The sequence below is a fragment of the Protopterus annectens genome, chromosome 3.part1, assembly GCF_019279795.1.
Source record: "Protopterus annectens isolate FY-2018-M chromosome 3.part1, PAN1.0, whole genome shotgun sequence".
Lineage (NCBI taxonomy): Eukaryota > Metazoa > Chordata > Ceratodontiformes > Protopteridae > Protopterus > Protopterus annectens.
Genome location: NC_056732.1, coordinates 1,281,847,665 through 1,281,868,982, shown reverse-complemented (window position 1 = coordinate 1,281,868,982; position 21,318 = coordinate 1,281,847,665).

Below are 21,318 nucleotides of genomic sequence, written 5' to 3'. Positions count from 1 at the left end.
AGAAGCATGGTCCCCACCTTGCAAAACTGAAAGGGCTACGCCTACCTAACCTATCATTTTATAGCAGTGTCCTGAAATCACAGTGAGAACTGCAATTACCACACAGCAGGCTGCATGCAATTACTAAATGGTGGGCACCAATTGGTGCAGAGGCCATCACATGCAGATGTGCAGATACCTAGAAAAGCAGCCTGTATATGCTGTCCACACATGCAATAATATCATTGCACCAACTGGCAGAGAGAGAGAGGGAGAGAGAGAGAGAGAGAGAGAGAGAGCGTGAGCAAGAGAGACAGACAGAGACATACAGACAGACAGACGGATACAAACAAGCAGTAGGAGACAGACACTGAAAACAAACAGCAACAAACAGAGGAAACCAAAACAAAAAAAAATACAACACCTACAACAGACGGAGGTGAGGAATACAAAGGTAAGGTATGTAACAGATATGTATTTGCTGACATCCGAAAGATGTGTCTGAAGGGTACCCTACATACCATGAATCATCCATATGTGGCAGCAGTCCGTATCTATATGTACATGCACATTTGCATAGGGCAAGGGACATACTGCAACTGTTAGTGAAGGCTGGACATATGTATGTTGTTGAAGGCTGCTATGTGCACATATGTATGTAGGTTGTAGTGTGTAGCATTGCAGACAGCAAGTATTCCCGGTATATGTCATGTGGTGATTAAACACTGTGGGACTGAGCTACAGGCAGTGAGGCCTGCTACAGTTATATGGCCTGAGGACAGCAGAATGCATTCTGCACAGCATTGTGCAATAGTATTACATAACCGTATGTCTCACAACTGTGGCATAATTGACATCCCCACCATGAAAGGTGGGCAGTATATGTGCCTATATGTGCAGCTATATGTACAGCAATGGATGTTTAGATGTATGTGTATATATACATGTGTGTGTATATATATATATATATATATATATATATATATATATATATATATATGTGTGTGTGTGTACATATATATATATATATATATATATATATATATATATATATATATATATATATATATATATATATATACATATATAGATATATAGAAATATAGATGTATAGAATTATAGATATATAGATCTATATATAGATATATACATATATACATATATACATATAAAGATAGATATAGATATATGTAGATATATATAGATATATATATATATATATATATATATATATATATATATATATATATATATATATATATATATGGGTATATATGGATAAATATAGATATATATCAATATATATGGATATATACAGATATATATATGGATATATATATATATATATATATATATATATATATATAGATATGTATGGATATGTATGGATATGTATAGATATGGATAGATACGGATCGATATGGATAGATATGTATAGATATGGATAGATATGCACAGATATCTATATATGTATGTATATATATATATATATATATATATATATATATATATATATATATATATATATATATATATCTAGAGAGAGAGAGAGAGCGGGAGACACGGGGTCATATGTACTGCAACAGGTGCCTGTTGTCCAAGGCATGGACTGAACACCAGTGTTGATACTGCAGTGCCATACCCCATTCCAAAACACTTTACGCAGTAACTGCCATATAGGTGGTAGCCTGCCTAACACTGAAGGTGTCAGAAGGGAACACGGGACACAGGTGGACAGTAGGCTCCTCTTTGATAATCACAGTGCCACAGTAGTCATGTAATCTGTCTACGTGGTACGTGTCATCACAAAAGGTGTGTCATCTAGGGAAATATAGGTCGGTGTTCCCCTCTACTCATCACAATGCCCCATGTTGTATGTATCTCACATGACAACTACAGCAAGTGGACAGGCCACAGACATACCTAGCAAAGAGTAATACTGCCCTCAAACACATGCCCTATGCAGACTGACTCACAAAACCACAGCTAGAGTGCGTTGCATACTGCCCACCCAGAGGTTACCACTGCCAGACATACAGAGGTATGTCACACGCATAGCAGTCGGCCAACCACCATGACAACACCTCACAATCCTCCAGGCTACATGACCTAGGGCCCTAATCCTTGTCACCTCACTAAACAGCACATGCTGGAGATACAGGTTCCTATCCACAAATATGCCATACTCTGGACTAAACCACCCAGCATTAACAAACAAGGCTCCTCATTAGCAGATGTCATACATACCCCTGATGATTGTTTTGGAGATAGGTAATATGCCCTGGGAGTCACTACCTTTGGCATTACCACACACCTGCTGTAAGGTCACACTTCAGTATCCCACATGTCATGCACACACACATGATGTACCTCAGAGGTAGAGGCCTATCATGGGGCTGTGCAACACTCTGCAACACATAACACAGTCATGTTAGGCAATGCTCCCTATTGGGCACCTCACACACCCATGTACAAGGTGGCTGTGTAATTGTGAACATAGCCAGGGCACTGCAGTTCAGGTACAGCATGCTAGGCAGTGGTCTTGCACATATTAGTAGCTGTGAGTGACCACAAGATGCATGTTGATGATGGCATAGGGTACTGCACCACATCCAGTTACAGTGACCACAGTACTACTCATAGCAGTCATTGCTTTGCACCTCAATGTTGTGTGTGTGCAGACATATGCACCTATACACAATATGCATAGGATGTTGTGTGTGTGCTTACATATGCCAGTATACACAATATGCACAGCAGTCACCATCCAAAGTGTCACATATATGTCCTGGAATGCTAGTGGGTGTATAGGTCACTTGACACACATTGGGTATGTGTGGTGTTTAATGTTGCAGTTGTGTAGCATGCCATGCCATGTCTGGCACCAACATATCTGCAATATGTCCCACACTCACCATAACCACTGTACACTGGCCATGTCGAGCAATGGGATTCCTTCACGTTAACATGCACCACACATCCCATGTGTGTACATAGCATGCATGTGCTACACCCATGCCCACTATTATCTGCTATGGACACAGACACTGTACTCAGACATGGATATCTATGTGTCACACAGATAACACATGCAGCCATGGCACACAGATGCCCTGCACAGTTTGGATGCAGTAACTCCTGCTCTACTCAGTTGCTTACCACCTACTCGGATATGATGTGTGCCTGTTGTTTACAGATATACCCAACCCAGAATTACTGGACATGCTCCACCTCAGGATATAAGACTCCCTTGGAGCTACACACTCCAGGGACGTATACCTCAGCACAGATGTTAATAGGACATGCTGGAGGGACAGATTCTTATCCCAGAGGCTCCACTCACTCCAGATTGTAATCCCAGTTTCACATAGGCAGAGCCACCCACTGATCACCTACAGGAGACATTTTGATGACTGTATGGGTGATCGTATGTTTATCCCTGGGATATCTTCTGTGTCCCTGCTAGACAGAGGCACACTAGCCTAAACGTACATGGGCTTTCTTGTGTGACCTACTATTCACACACACAGTGTAGTAATCTGACAGGTTTGCAAATGCCAAACACACTCTGGCTAGGTTTGTACATGCCCTAGGGCAGATAGCCTAATATCGACTTCTGAACCTATGCTAATGTTCAGGATGCACAATGTTTATTGCTGATATTGTTTGCAGGTCTTTATCATCTTTGCTTTACCAGTTTCTATGAACAACTTCAGTATCTGCAGAACATATTTGATTATGACAGGGTTCCACTATATTATAGATGTGTCTGTTTTCACATAACTGTGTGCATAGGGCAGATTGCTGGATAGTGACAGGTTCCTGGGTTAACACATGCAACTGCCAGATATGCGTGGCCTACTGCTGTACTCAGACATGGCCTAAGTGTGTGAGCATGCCCAGTTCAGGCTTTCCGTGTTTTGTCGCCTGACATTTGTCTCATTTATTCAAGTGTGTGAGCATGCCCAGTGTGACCTTTCAGTATGTTGCTATCTGAGGTCCACTACATTTGTTGATGTGTGTGAACATGACCGATATTAACATTTATACTGTGTGTGTTGGAAGTCAGGTTCTGTTCTTACTGCAGGACTCACCTTTGTGTCATAACTCGACAGGGATTATGCTGTGCCTGCAGGGTTTCCATGAGATACTTTGCATAGACTTATCAACATTCCTTCATACAGGCTGCCCACTGCAATGCTGTCATGGTTTAGTGGTTCAGTACTTTGACTATAGTGCACAGTATCCTGGGTTCAAGGCCCGTCACTGCTTTATATTTTCATACTGAGCAGACCAGACTGCTTAAGGGCCAGTTAAGCAAATATGAGCATGTTGGCTTTTGTTCAGCTATGCCCTACTTAGACAAGGCTTGGCCAACATTGCTCAATATTCACCAACATTGCTGGACGTTGCCCAATATTACTCAACATTGACCACAGTTGTGCTAGTTGGTGTGTGCCATTTTCTTTGCATATACTACATAGTGGTAAATGCTGTTTAGCACTGCTTTATATTACTTAACACATCGCAATCATGCCTTAGGTGGTGCTGCAGGGCTGCCTATGTCGGATGCACATACTACACTCCCTGTACATGTTTGAAAGCAGGTAGTGTCAACTTAGCCATCCCTTTTACTATATGTGTGAGTCAGAGAGAGGTATCATTTCCAGAGTTCCTACTGAGCCAGTGTATGTGCTATGCGTTGCCTCTTTGCCAAGGCCAAAGCATACTGGGCATGTCTCCTTCTGCCTACTTGGGCAGGCTGAGGTTGTTCCTCCTCTGAGTCACGCTCTGCCTGTGATGGCCTTGGCAATGGTGAGGGCTGTTTGGCCCAGGCCTATGCTAGTCCTGCTGCAGCTGTTTTCACAGGATCATATTATGTAGCATAGCACATACCATGACAATTTGGGTACATGTAGTTGGTGAGTACTGCAAGGCTCCACCAGATGTGTCCAGGCACCGGAACCGTGACTTGAGCAGACCAAACACACACTCTGTTACATTACATATTTGTGTGTGTGCCTCATTATGGCATTCCTGTTCAGGTGTGTGTGCGTTTCTGATGGGTGTCATCAGCCACGGCTCCAGTGCATAGCCAGCATCCCCACTAGGTGACCATGTGGGATGTCCCCATTGGCAAATGTCTGGTACAGCTGCGTCAGACGCCAAATATGTGAATCATGGTAGCTTCCAGGGTAGCCTGCACACACATTCAGTATTATGCCCTGGGCATCACACATGACCTGGCAGTTGATGGAGGGGAAGCCCTTGCCATTGAAGTAGACCCTATCCCGCTCGCCGGCTGGTGCTTTGATGAGTATGTGCGTGCAGTCTATTGCACCCACTACCTCAGGGCATTCCATTATTTGCTGGAAGAGATGCATATTGCTGGCCAATACCTCACGGGAATTGGGGAAATATACATGATCACCGACATGTGCTGACATGGCATCCAGGAACTGGTGCAATACCCTGGATGCTGATGCCTGTGATATCCCCATCATATCACCAGTTGGTCTCTGGAAGGTACCTGTTGCTAATATTCTTAGGCCAACACATACCTTGGTTTCCCCTGGGATGGGTTCCCCTCTGTTGGTATTGTGTGTGAGGCGTGGCCTGCACAGCTCAATAATTTGCTGCAGGAGGTCTCTGTCCACTCTATAGTGCTCCACTATCTCCAGCTCATGCAGCCCCTGGTAGGTTACCCTGGGCCGGCCTGTACACTCTTCTCCGTCTCCTCACTACAGGTTGTCCAGCAGCATTTCCATTGTCACCACCCTCAGCATGTTGCATATGTCGCCTTATAACAGCAATGGCAGCCCCTAACATTTCTTTGTCTCAGTAAAGCTTTTTCAGTTTTCACTTCTATTAGCTCACTGCAGTGCCTGTTGTTAGAAACATAATGGACTGCTGTTTGCAGAGTTTTAAGTGCTAGGCTGGACTGGGCTAGTGTACTGCCTGTGTAATTTCCTGATTCTGATTGTTTTCACCTGCTAGCTCTGCTAGTACTCCCTGGTAGCTTCCTACTATTTGTTGTGCTTCCTTTTTCCTTTCTGTTTCCACAGGGGGGAGCGCTGTGCACACAAGTGCAAACATGCGCACAGCAGATAACACGCGCACACATGCTTACATGGACTAAAACTTGCTTATTCGGGTTAAAACGCGTGCACACCAGCACAAACGCACTTACAACTCTTTAAACAGCCTTATACATGCTTACTCCGGCTTAAACGTATGCACTCACGCTTACATGCATGCATTCTGTCTTACTCGGGTTTACAGGCACGCACACGCATGCATACACACTCAGCAAGAAACTTTGGTGTTATCCACAGCATACACCTTCCATGTCTTGCCTTTCCCTAGCCTACCTGTTGACACACCTCTTTCCATGATGTGTAAATGACAGCAGACACATGCCACTCTGCTCCAATGAGCTTCACTTCTTTCATAAATACCCCCTCGTGATGTCACCTATCTTCTACTCTGTTACTCCCCTTATCCTACTCCTACACTCCACTGACTGTGCTCATTTGCTATGTAAACTTGCGATTCACTATCCTAACCCTCATTTACATAGGATTGCCTACTAATGCTTGGTTACATCTCTTAGACCGAGCTTCCCCCTTAGCAACCTCTACTCGGTGGCTATGTTGTCTTCAGCCTGCCTTTCCCTTGCATTGTACATTAACAATTTAAATAAGATCCACATTTGTGGGTTTTAATTTTTAGTTTTCTGGGTTTTAGAGCACAGCCCGTTTGCACGGCGCTGCGCTATGCTTAAACATCGGAAATCGGAGAAAAGAAATTATTATTTTTATTTTCATATTGCATCAGGAAACATTTCCAATGGCCGTATATTTGGCCATTGGCATGCTTCCTGCACTGGATGCAACCTTTATTTGGAGCTGTTATGGCTCGGTTTTGCTATTTGCAGAAGGGTACTCAGTTGTCAACTGAGTAAATTTCTGCAAATAACACTGCTCTTACTCAGACAGGTTCGGGTTTCCTGAATCACAAATCTACCTCATTTGCATGCCTTTCGCCTGCAATTGAGGTAATTTGCATATCCCAGCCCTGTCCGTGTAAGAGCCGTTTTAGGAGCTCTCCTGCACGCCCCTGCAGGCTGTTCCTGGATCGCTCGTCGGACATGATGGCTGCATGGAGTCTTACTCTACTCTTAGACTCCATGCAAGCCTTCATGAATCTGGCCCATTGTTATTCACTCCAAAACAGTTCAATATCTAAGAAGACTGATTGCCATTAATCTCAAAGAACAATACAAAAATTGAACAGGTAACCAATACCAAACTGTTAGGCATCCTCATAGATAACCAATTAAAATTTGATCATCATTTTCTGCATTCTGCAAGTAGTGAAAAAAAATAAAAACTATGAAGTCTTTATTAATCTAAACTTTTACCCACAGTTTCCGAAGCCTACCTACTCCCAGCCCTACTATATGCTTCCCAGTTGTAAACAGCTTAGCTGGTAACTCTTACACTTCAATGCTATAATAAAGTTGCCAAATCTGCACAAAGCTGCCTCAAAGGTCATATTATACAGCACTCGTAGGTCTGAACTGGCTTGAACTCTCTCATACACTCATATATGCCTGACTACTTATAATCTACAAACAACATAATAAACCAGAAAAATGTCCAAGAATTAAATCACTCATGCCCATATAGCCCGTAATGTAATTTTTCAGTCTGGGGACACAAATTCTACTTACTAAATCCAAATCCAAAAATTCTTCAGGTAATGCTTTCTACTCTAGCTGCATCTCCAAGAAGTACAATTCCCTTCCACCTTTACTAAGACTAATGGTAAATCTAAATTCTTTCAAGTCTGAACTCAAGCAATTTTTTTTTGCTTACTTGGATCTGCTTCAGTGAAATGCCAGGCTGACATAATACATTGAAAATTCACTATGCATTTAATACATATATAATTTAAGCTTGTGTTCCTAACCAAATGGCACTGTATCCTATTATTTCCTGTCTATCAAGACATAATGCTACTCTGTATTATTCCTGCATTTTCTGAACACTGTTTTTTCTATTTTTTTTCTTTTTGCACTCTTATTTATCAGGCTTCTTAATATTTTATGATAATCTGCTGAAACATATTTAATTGACAATCTGTTTTATAGCATTTAATTTCTACTCTACATTTTCTAGAGCTTTTCTCCTTGGGCCTCTGCTGAAAAGGGGTTTCATGCCCATTTGGACACATACGTGTACACAAGTCTACTTCAAAAAATTGAATTCTATAACGTTGAACCACAAAACATTGAGACCATAACATCGAAAATTCAGAACACTGAAAAGTTAGAACATTGAAATTACATAACAATGAAAATTTAAATCATTGAGTCTTATACCATTGAAAGTGTTACATGGTTATGGTATAAAGTGTTAATTTTGTGGTATTACTTTAAGAAGTTGTAGTATGTAGTAAACAACCATGGCAGATGGTACGTTTTGCAGTTTAAGAGAAATTGTCAGGTTCTATAATAAAAGTTTATCAGATAATGGTTAAGCATTGTTGTGTTTGAGTGATGGATTTATTAGTTTGAAAGAAATCATGTTAGTCTTGTGGAAAGTGATGGTATAAGTGAGTAGGGGAGTAGGTTTTTATTTTGACAGTATGCAGGTATTGTCAGGAAAATAGAGGTACATGTTTGAGCTATTATTTGTGTATTCTGTATGCAGTTTGCAATACAGTGAGGAATGGGAAATTTAACTTGCCTCTGTAGTGCAATCTTGGAGTTGGTGCATTTAATTTGCAGGGGGTGTGGGGCGGGGGCTTGACCCCTGTAGAAACATTGAAGCAAGTATATTTGTCGGTTTAGTTATGTCTGAGGTAGAGAGGGTATTATTAATGTGTAAACTGTAACATTCAATGTTATGGGATGCGATGATTTAAATTTGCAGTGTTATGTGGTTTCATTGTTCTAAGTTTTCAGTGTTATGTGTTTTCAACGTTAGGGTCTCAATGTTTTGTGGTTTAGTGTTATAGTAATTCAGTATTTAGAAGTAGACCCATGTACACACATATAGGCTTATGCTCACACACACACACACACACACACACACACACACACACACACACACACACGCACACACACGCACACGCACGCACACGCACACACACACACACACACACACACACACACACACACACACACACACACACACACACACACACACAGACACACACTTCTCTACATTTTTTTTTAAAGTTGTTTCTTTCCTGTTTTAATGGGCAGAATTAAATGAACTCCAAAAGTAGTGGAGGTACTTCAAAATGTTGAAACTTATTCTTTTGGGACATGCCATTACAATCATAATGGTGACAAGATTATTGCAGTGTTTGTCAAACTGAAGATATCTTTTTATAAACTAATTGCACTTAGCCATTACTAAAACACTCAAAATAAGCAATTAAATAACCCATCTGCAAGACTACATTTAGAAGAAGCATAGAAAACTTACAATATTTTATTTAAGTGTATTTTTTCAAAACGAGACATACCTGTAGAGTGAAGCGCCATCTCAAGAGATAGTCAAGTTGATATTTTCCAAGCACCTAAATAGCTTCAAAGATTAGTACTAGGCTAACTGCCCTTGTGGACTATTTTAAGTCTAGATAATTAACCCATTTGAGAATCAAACCCTGCACCTTGTGTCTGTAAAGTAATTATCTTAATAATTATGTTATACTCCAGCTTGTTTGAACCGAGTGGAACTTGAGGTGGGCTATCAACCACAACTCTGTGCTGAGATACTAGATGAGTAGTGGCTTCTGAGCCCCCCCACAAAACATAAGTTGCCTGTTTGTTTTGCTTGATTATACTATTTACTGTGCTTTTGTATTGCATCCTGAATATTTAATACTGTATTTAAATACTGTAAACTAAACTGCACTGTTTGCAATGAATTTGTCTGCCTGTTGCTGTTTTCATTGTTCCAAACCTTTTTGTTATTTTCACTGTTTGCAAAGTACTTGCTGCTACTTTTCTCTGTTTGCAAAGCATCTGTTCTGTTTGTTCTGCTTCCTGCCAAGCAGCCTTTTAAATAACTGATTTGTTTGCTGTTTAAAACATTGTTTAGTGTCTCATTGCTATTTTTCTGCTGCTTAAAACATATTTAAGTGTTTCCCACCTAAATTAGTGTAGCTAGTAGCTGTAGCATGCTCCAGATACAGGTTTGATGCATCTGGGTCTGTTTGTTGTGACTGTTGCATTTTGTGCACATTTTCCAAGCCATCTTTGATTGGAAGGGGCCCTTCTGCCCCTTGTAAAAGCAGTATGTTGATTGGAACATGTCTGGTGAAGTGTGATTGGTCTAGGGCTTGGAGTAAGCAGCCTCATTGGTTCTTTTAAGTTTTTTACATTGTTTTAAGTTTTTAGCTTCTGGTATTTAAGCCTTGCATTTGAGCAGGTTTCTGCTTGTCTGCACATTGCACAGCACTGTGCACTGCTGCGCAATTGTGTGCCATAGCCGGACAGATATTTTTGACAATGTTTCCCTTAGATACAGCTGTAGTACATTAGGGTAGTCCTCATTTTTAGTACATCTCTGGTCTAAGAAGTATTACTAGTAAGCTGTAACCTACTAAACCACCAGCCAAAAACCCTATCAGAAATACCCATCTACAGAGCACCTCCTAGATCAGTCCTGAAAGCACCTCCTTTGTGATAACAGTTCTTAAAACCTAGCATTATGCACATTTGGACTACTTTTGTTTCTCCTCCCTTGTTGACTTGGATCTTCTGAGACAGTGTAGCAATTGCCTCATGTACACTGACAACACTCTATTAATAACTCACTCTAGTACAGAGTGAGAGAGATAATCTACACCAAGAATCTTGAATCCCTGCTCTCTCACACCCAAAACAGTAACACTGAAGAGGTTGTCAACTCACCCACCATTACTCATGCACATAGTACCACTACTCATCATACACATAGTACACATCCAGCATATAAATCAACATATGTGAAGCAGGGACGTCGGGAGGCGTACGCACTGTACACACTTCAGTACAGTGTTTGTGTGGAGGGGTAGCAGAAGGCAGGCACTAGGATCCAGGTGAAACCGCTTAAGTGGTGTCTTCTCCTTTAAGGAAAGCCATTCACGTGTCGCACGCATGCTAATGCGCATTAACTATTTAGCACTCTCGCGCGTATTTTTTTTTTTTTCAAATAACTTTTTATCTCGCACGCAATTTAAAACAGTTGCTCCATTGAGAGAGAAGGTAAGTAAATTGTGTGTGTGCACGTGTTTTATGTGTCTATATCATCATGCTGCTAGTGTAAATACTTTATTCATTCAATTCTGTCCAACCTGATCCAGAAAATGTGGTAGTGAATATAGACAGAGGACGTTATGATGTTTATTTGTATGATCAAATGAGACATGCTGTTTATTGGGAGGAAGAGCCATCTGAAGTGAGACTGTGTACCTGGTTTTACACGTGTGACACTGACAGTAGGTTTGTTTCATACGCAGAAGATTTCAGTAAAAAATTAGAGGTATGTCATTGTTTGTTACTATGACGAGTTGTAGTAATCCTTATTGTGCATAATTACTTGTTTTGGGAAAAAAAGATTGGATTGCTGTGAGAACTGGTTCTTAAAACCATGACTACAGAAAATTTATGTTGAGTAATAGAAGATTGTTAGCAATAATTTTGTCATATGCCATAAAAACACATCTTGGTAGAAGACAGTTTGGAGGAATTAGGAAAGTGTCATTAAGTAGTCATGCTTTTTTTTTTTGTTGTTGCAGTTTGTGTATTAGTTTGTAAAAATATGTAGTGTTGGAGAAAGAGTGTGGGATGTTTTGAGCAGTGGTAGAGTACACAGTGGGGATGTTTATGTTGTTGAGCAGTGGTAGAGTACAGAACGGGGCAGGGGGCTGTTTAGTAATCTGTTGGGAGATGCAATTGTAGTTAGATCCCTACTTTTCTTTCTGTTTTTTTTGTTGTTTCATTATTAAATTCTTACATTGTAGACAAGGACTTAAGTGCACTTGTAAAAGAAAACAACCCATAGCAAAAGTTTTTCATTTCCATGCATTGTACATAGTTTTTTTTTATAACAATTTTCATTCAGTCCAATATGACACAAAAGCAGAGTATTGTATTAAGTTAGATGTATATACGGAAAAACAAAGTTTGAATGCTGATATTGTGTTAAAGTCTGAAACCACTGTAGTGCTTCATGCATATGAGTGCAACAATTAGGTGTGAAATATAAATATATAGGTAGGTGTCAGTCATTCCCTATTGCAATATTACCATCTTACCATTTTTTTAATGATGCATAGGCAATTTATACTTCAAGGGCAACAGGCACTGAATTTGTAGATGAAATATCGAAATGTGAAGTTGTTTGCCAGTAGCAACCTCTTTATTAGTTACAGATCTCTTTAATGCATAATTATCTGCATCATTTTTTACTTCTGTATAGATTGTGCTTATTGAGTAATATTGGTGGATTGTAATGACAAAAGTTTTAGTGGCCTTTTATGGTTGAAATTTTCTGAAGTGGGTAGTTTGTCATTATTGGCTCATATGTTTTGTTTCATTACTTAGTAGAAGAATGTTCATAACTACAAATTTCAAACACCATTCTACCAAATGGTGCTGTATTATACAAGGAATGTAATTTTATAAATCAGGAAGGTGAATCAAAGAACACATGTGCATGGCCCTATATTTTGAAAACGGCTCAAAGGTAAACTTAATCCTCCACTGGCTAAATATATTTTCTTTTAATGTGGGTTTTCATGTCGTTTCAATGAATGTGAGTTTCAAGGGCAAAGAGGTTTACTGCTCATGCTAAGTCTGTTTTCATTGTGAGACCGTATTGTTTGTTTAGCAAATGGCTGTCAGTGTTTATGTTATTTTATTTCAATATCTGTAATCATTGTAGAAGTAAATAAGAAAACAGGTTCTTTGTGTCTTTATTTAAAATATCCATGATAATTCTTTCCATGGCCTTCCATACAAGACTAGTCAGACTTATGGTCTGTAGTTATCCAGGTCAGTTGAAGGCCAAACCTTGTGTTGAAGACTGACTGTTGCAGTCCTCCATTCACTAAGCATGAAACCCGTTAGGAGGCTAATGCTGAATAGTGATTTTGGAGTGTTTGATAGCTCATATTTCATGCTTTCCAAGAGGTATCCCAGGATATTATCAGGGCCCATTGAGGTAGTATTCTTTGCCTTGGAGAGTGCATTGAAGACTTGTTTGCTAATGATAGCCAGAAGAGTTATGGTTGAGGGTATCTCCTGAGAAGTATTGAGGGGAAGAATGTAAGGTTTACTATTCCAAAAGTTTTAGTATGAGTGTAGGCCATAGGGGTGAATAGCCATTGCCATGTGACCCATGAGGGTGGAAGGGAGGTAGTTGTGGCTCGTAGCTTGGGTGTTAACTAGGGAGAGCACTATATGTTGTATCTACAGACCACAACACTGTGGAGCATGTGCTGCCTAGAGCCTGCCAGTCCTTTAGTCAGCAGCACTACTGGAGCTCTAATGAGCCACTACAAGGGTTAGGAGCTGCAAGGGGAAGAAGAGTAATTGGGGGGGGGGGAGGCTGATTGATCTACCCTAGTGTAAATAGAAAGGTATTTTGTTTTTTGACTTAAGGAAATACCTTTGGATTGAAATGTTCATGCTGCTTCTTCATGTAAGTAAGTGCTACCCTGGCATAGACTTGCCAGTGATCTGTTCAGAGATCAGCAATGTGAAGGGGCGTGGCTTGGTCAGCAGTGTTAATGTGGGTGTGGCTTATTGAGGGGGCAGCAGTCTGGGAGATATGAGTACAAATTTGAAAATCCTGGCTACACCCCTGATGTGGAGCTTGTCTCATAAAACTTACTGAAAGACCTCCAAAACAAAAGACTGCTACAACTAACACAGTTCCCACAGCACCCAAGACACATAGCAGCACCATTGTCTCACCTACCAGGCCCTTAGGGCATAACACACAAAAAACACATTTTCTTGTCATTGGAGACTCCATAGTGAGGCACTTGGATGTTCCACTCACCAGGTTAGATAAGGTGAAAGTAACGGTTAGCTGCCTGTCTGGTACAAGGATTCATCAGATCATGCATGCACTCAGATGTCTCAATAACAAGTACCATTATGAGTCTGTCATAGCTCATGTTGGAGTGAATGATCTGAGATGTACCACACTGGACTATATGAAAAGATACATGACTGAGCTCTCTGAGTATGTGTCCCAAGCATGTATGACCCTAGCCTTGAGCAACGTATTACTCTCAGCTAGAATAATGCCACAGTATAAACAAAAAAATGATCAATTTCAATAATTGGCTTAGTTTTGGTGTCATTCAAAAGGGATCCAGTTTCTGTCAGCCTCGGATAACATGGTAGACAAACCTTGCTGCTTTGCCAGACACAGTTTGCACCTGGCACCACTAGGCTTTTGGCTGCTGGCAAAGGCTCTTGCCTCTTCCATAGTGCCTTTTTTAGGCAAGGTCTCAAAAGAAAATTGCCAACCATAACAAAATAAGGGTTATGCTGCTAAATGCTAGAAGCTTAAACCAAAAATGCACACTCTGGAAGCACTTCTATCACTGGACAATGTAGATGTTTGTGCAGTCACAGAAACCTGGTTCAAAGCCTCAGAGAGTACCCTGGCCTTGCAAGGCTACAACGCCTTCCATACCTTCAGACAGCAAAATGAACATGTGAGAACCAAAGGAGGTGGTGTTTCAATCTATATTAGAGATAAATTCACCTCCTGACTAGTTAGACTGGACAACTCTATGAAGTTACTCCATGTTCAGATTACTGTGGGTAAGACTCCCATTCAAGACGTAGCTAGTTATAGATCCCCCTCCATGGATCATGATGCATACGAGGCCTAATTGATCAAACTGGAGTCAATCCAAATTGCCAAACACTCTGGTCATGGGGGATTTCAATTCTAAACTGGGAATACTACTCTAGCCCTAACTTACTAGCACAAAAGTTCCTTGACTTTGATAACTTAAATGCTCTGGAACAAATTTTCAAACCCCAACAGCAGGAACAAACATACTAGATCTGGTCCTCACTAACATGACAAACAGATGCACCACTGCAACTGCTGGACTCTCAGTTAAATCTGACCACAAATCATTTGCCTTCGAACTGGTACTAACACAAGAACTAACAAAGGGCGAAGGCAGACTTAAAAACTTTACTAAAGCAAACTATACCCTCCTAGGAAAGGTATAAATGCATTCCAAGCCCCACTCTCAGTTGGAAGTGGTAACTACACCAAAGCTTCAACTAAAGCCCTGTACAATCACATATATAAGTGTATAGACTATGTTGTTTCAAAGATAATCAAAGGCAGAGCCCCCAAGTAAAAACAAGCAGCCCTGGTGGACATCCAGCATCAACAAACGTTACAACAAATGCAAAAAGTTGCTGTCTAAGAAAACTAAGGTGAGGCCCCAACAATGGAAAAGCACCCTCCTCAACCTGTAAGGGTAGTCTTGAGAAAAAACTTAACAATCACAGCCAAGGATAATTATAAAGCCTTTTTCAGCTATGTATGTAGCTTAAAATGTAGGATCCAAGCATGTGCTGAACTAGTGAGTAACGGTATCACACACACTGATCCCGCAGACATAGCAAACATACTATTGGACAGATTTTGAGAAAATGTCACTCCCTTATCTCTGCCAAACTTATCACAAACCTTGCCTCCAACTTCCCCACCACCCTACATATCCGAAGAGCAGATCATCAAAGCATTGTCTAAGGCAAAAAAAAAAAAAACACAGTCTCTATGGGACCAGACGGCATCCCAGGCTGTCTTCTAAACAAACTAAAACATGAACAAGCATCACTATTAAGTACCCTATTCAAGCACAACCTAACCACTGTCTTCGTTCCTGTGAAACTGAGAACAGCAACTGTTATTCCCCATTACAAATGTGGCTTAGCAACAGTCCCAGGGAATTACAGACCCATAAGTATGACTAGCCTCATTTGTAAAGCCATAGAACTTATCTTGTAAATAAAGACATAGGTGAGTGACCTCCAAACCCAGGAACCGACCCAATTCAACTTATTCAAGGGAAGATCCTGCCTGTTAAACCTGGTAGATTTCTTCAAAAATATGTCCAGGGCCATTGATGAGGACAAATCTGTGCACACAGCATACCTCAACTTGGCAAAGGTCTTTGACACAGTCCCACACTCAGGCATTACTGATACATTTAGCAAACTGAATGTAAACCCCTTTGTTGTAAGATGGGTTACCAACTGGCTCACAAACTGGTCACATACTCTCAAAGTGGGTGACTCTAGATGAACCAACAGACCTGTCACCAGTGAGGTGCCACAGGGGTCAGTGCTGGGCCTCCTACTGTTTGGTATAGCCTTCTCAGAAGTTCGGGACAAAACTAAGGGGCTGTGGCTGACCAAGTTTGTGGACAACTGCAAACTGGGTGCAATTATTGAATCCTCAAATTATGTTAGTATAGTTCAGAAGGGTCTTATACCAGAGACTGGTGTCTTAGTCACAGTCTCAGACTGAATGCAAAGAAATGCATCATCATTCCCTTCAGTAAAAACAATGTCCCTTCACACTATCAAATTAACAATACCCTATGTACCTACGAAGTGGTAAGAGATCTCGGATCACAAGTAGACTGTGACCTTAACTTTGACCACCATGTGTCTAGTGTAGTGAGGAAGGCTAGAGCAAAGGAGGTTATAACCCCTCTATACTCATCCCTAATCAGGCCGATAATTACGTACTATGCTTCTTTCAGCATGTACAGTACAAAACACCTGCAGCATTTGAGAGACCTCAAAGGATTCTTGCTAAGAAGATCAAGGGACTCCAGCATGTGCCTTACACAGACTAACTTAAGTTCCTGTCACTATACTCAGTATTGTATAGACTTCTTAGGGGAGACTTATGCCTGGTTTACAGAGCAATTTCTGACCCAAAGCTAATGAATTTGCTGCACATCCATAAATCAAAGGGGACTAGAACTGCCCATTCCAGGGACCTAAATATGGCCTGCAACTTGAATAGGACATGCTGGAGGGACAGATTTGTCTCCCAGTGACTGCTGCATCTTTGGAATTGGCTGCCAATTCATGTGAAGCAGAGCACCTCTATGGCACTCTTTAAAATGAACCTGGATGAGTGAATGGGGCACTGTAAATTTTTACCGGGGATAGCGCTCACAACCCTCCTGGACATGGGAAGTCATTGATAAATGCAGTCCTGGGTATTGACTAGAGTATCCATGGTATTATATTGGGATGAAATGGCTAGGCTTGAAATGAGCTTTGGGTCGATAGCCTAGTAACCTCCAATGACCTAGGAACTTGGGAGCATTAACTTCTCCAATACAGCTTTTAAGAAGCAAGTGATTTCTTTGAAAAAAATGCATTGGGGCAAAATCCCAATCAAAATGCAAACTCTGATATAAATGTATAAACCTTAATAAAACCCAGGTATCAAGCTGTTTTTAAATAGATATAATAATTCAGACTGTGTCATTAATAGAAGGTGTTTATTCCACATGTATACCGTGGAATGTGATAGAGGCTTTTCTCTAGCAACAGTTCCACATCCTCTTATTTTAAATGAATAGTTACACCCCTAGTAATTTGAATTAAATATTTAAGTTCAATGTTTATTAATAATCATATATAATATATTACAGAATGGTATCTACTACCTAACATGTTCTAGAGGTTAGTACCTCTTACATCATGTGAGCAAAGTATTCAATGTATATGTTCATAGGTAAGCACTAGATAATAGTCAAATGCTAAATGTTATCTTATTCTTAATCATGCCTGGTATAGTTGGTGTCTTAATGCCTAATAGAGTAGTCTATTGAGAAAAACTTTACTATGGGTGGATGGAGTACTAGTGTGCATTAAGGACTAGGAGTCTGCACCCTTGTGACTCATAGCAGTACATGTACTAGTCGTGGATGTGCAGAGACTTAGGCAGTGTTATCTTATCAACCTCAGTGGAAGATGGTTTAGTGAATGCACTCTGTACTGTGTGCTTCTATGTGTTTGTGTATGCATATATCAGTATATGCATATGTGCATGCGTGTATGTGTGTGGGTGTGAGTGTGTGTGCACATGTGTGTGTGTGTGTGTGTGTGTGTGTGTGTGTGTGTGTGTGTGTGTGTGTGGGTGAGTGTGGGTGTGGGTGTGTGTGGGTGTGTGCGGGTGTGTGTGTATCTCACTGACTGAATGTACTGTGAGCTGAGAAGGTAGCCTCTAAGTTCAATAAAAACATCTCTCACATAATGAACCACTGGGAAGTGCAGTAAATAGGTTTTGTTGAGCATGGTGCAGTTGCTAGACTGCCTCAAAATAACTAGCTAACTGTGAATCCATAAGGGCAGTGCAGATGAAGGGTATGAGGAAACAGGATAGCCTGTACTTACTCCTGCTATGAGGCACGAGGGGTAATTAATCAGATTAGAAAAAAAGATTATAATATGGGATAATGGCTGAAGGATACAAGAATATGAGATGTTATCACTATGGTATTCACAAGTACAAAATGAAATGTAAAAATAAAAGTGGCAGAAATATGTAAGATCAGTAAAGTAACCAGTATGCACAATCATAATGTAGAACACATGATGGTTTGTAAAAACTATCACTAGGTTGAATTATGTATTACTTTCTACATGTTATCGACAGAGCTTTGGAGAAATATATTTGGTCAAGAAGCCAATGAGTTAGTGTGTCTTGCCTGTATCTGACTGGCTTTCTGTGGATTATTTAGTTTCACTATTCTTTCTAAAAGCATGCAACATTATATTAATTTAAACTGTATACACACACACACACACACACACACACACATGTATATATATATATATATATATATATATATATATATATATATATATATATATATATAAATAGATAGATAGATATTATATTTACTCTTGGCCTTATGATACAAATTATGACTAAGAATAGTCTAAAATGGATCAGTTCACTTACCTGCTTAACAAATAAATAAACTTAAATAAACATTTAGTTAAGTATGGGAATCACGTGGAAAGGTTAATCCATACCAGACATTTTTAAGCCAAGAAGGAGAAGAACTTGATTAAAGTATAGAATGCGCATTGTATATTATAAATCAGCATATAGTCATTGTAATGTAGTCAGTGTAAATTCAAAAATAAGATTAAACAGAAGGAAAAAGGGAATACCCATAGGAGATGAAGACTGAATCAATTTTAACATGATATATTCAAATAAAGTCAAAAGATAATTTCAAAATTGTTTAACTGCAGTTTTTCACACATCATTATAGACATTAGTGTAAAATCATGTTACCTTTATCCAAGGAGATTAAGACTTTTCCACATAGCATAAGTGTTGCATGCTTTATTAATCAAGGGATTGTGTCTAGATCTAGGGATGTTCATAGGTTCATAGGTAGGTACTAGGCTGTCTGCCCAAGGACATTTATAAGCCTAGCCAGAATGTGTTGGCTTTCGCCTCCCTTTTAAATTAGTTTCCTGGGCCTCTGTCTAGCAGGGCCACTGAAGTGATTCCAGGGGTAAATTTATGATTTCCCATCCACTCGTCAAGATTCCTCTTGAAGAGAGTCAGTGAGGGGCTCTGCCTAACTTAAACTGGGATTCTATTCCAGAGCGAGGGAAGTCTCTGGGATAGGAATCTATCCCTCCAGCATGTCCTGTTTATTGTTGTGCTGAGGTTTAATTCACTGGAGCGTGTGGCTCTAAGAGATTTGATTTTCTTGAGGTGGAGCATGTCCATTAATTCCGGGTTGGACATGGCCTTATACGTCAGGCATAGATCACCTCTGAGTAGGTGGTAAGCAACCGAGTAGAGCTGGAGTTTCTTCAGTCGAGCTGCATAGGGCATCTCTTTGAGGCCCATGATCCTCTTGGTGAGGTACTTCTGTGGTCTTTCCAGCTGTTGCATGTGCCGAATAAGGTACATACAAAATGGGGCATTGTACTCTATTATGGGCCTAATGAATGATGAGTGGAGGGGCACAGTGACCTCTCTTGATCTAGAGGTGAACCCTTTCGTGATTAGGTGGGCTACATAGAAGGAATTTCTAACCACTTTGGCAATGTGATTATCAAAGGAGAGGTTGCTATCTACCTGGGTCCCCAGGTCCCTAATTACATTTTCTGTACCTAGTGGATTACCACCTATGTGGTAATTCGTGGGCACTTTGTTTTTTCCAAAGGGGATGACTATGCATTTTTTGGCATTCAGCTTGAGGCCATGGTTTTGACACCAGGTATCTGTCTCTTTAAGACCCTTCTGGAGGATGTCTGTGTCAGCTGGAGAGTCAATTATGGCCCCCAGTTTGCAGTCATCTGCAGACTTGGTCAGACATAGTCCTCCCGTGCTTGCCTGTACTTCAAAGAAGTATATACTAAACAGGAGGGGTCCCAGGACCGAGCTCTGTGGGACGCCACTTGTGATTGGTTTAGAGTCGGACATGGCACCCACAACTCTGACCATGTGTGTTCTATCCGTGAGCCAGTTGGCCACCCATCTCGTGACATAGGGGTTAATGTTCAAGCTGGTAAGCTTGTCTATGATGCCAGAGTGGGGAATGGTGTCGAAGGCCTTAGCAAGGTCCAGGTAGGCTGTGTGGACTATCTTCCCTTCATCTATGGCCTTGGTAACTGTTTCAAAGAAGTCAACTAGGTTTAGGAGGCAGGATCTGCCTTTCACAAAGTCGAATTGGGTAGGGTCCAGTGTCTGGAAGTTCCCAATGTCTCTGTTTATGAGTTCCATGATAATTCGCTCCATAGCTTTGCTGACCAGGCTGGTCAGGCTTATAGGGCGATAGTTCCCAATTTCTGTTGTGGCACCACCTTTGTGGAGTGGGATGACTGTTGCTGTACACCATTCTTTGGGTACATAGCCTGTGGTAAGGCTGAGTCTGAACAGTGAATTTAGGTGAGGGTCTAGATCCTTTTGGAGCTCGTGTAAGATGCAGCCTGGGACACCATCCGGTCCCATTGTTGCTGTGTTCTTAGCTTTAGAAAGGGCTGTTTTTACCTGCATGTCTGTGATGTCTGGGGCTCTGCATTCTTCTGGGATGGACACGGGCCCTTTTGGGGGTGAGGGGGGGTGAAGTTTGCACTGAACTTGTCCGCCAGGATGTTGGCAATGTCAGTTGGTTCAGTGTATTTTTTGCCATTTTGCACTAGCTCAGAGCATATCTGAGAGTTGCCACCTAAATTTTTAATATAGCTAAAGAAGGCTTTGTGGTTATCTTTAGAGTCCTTGGCAATTT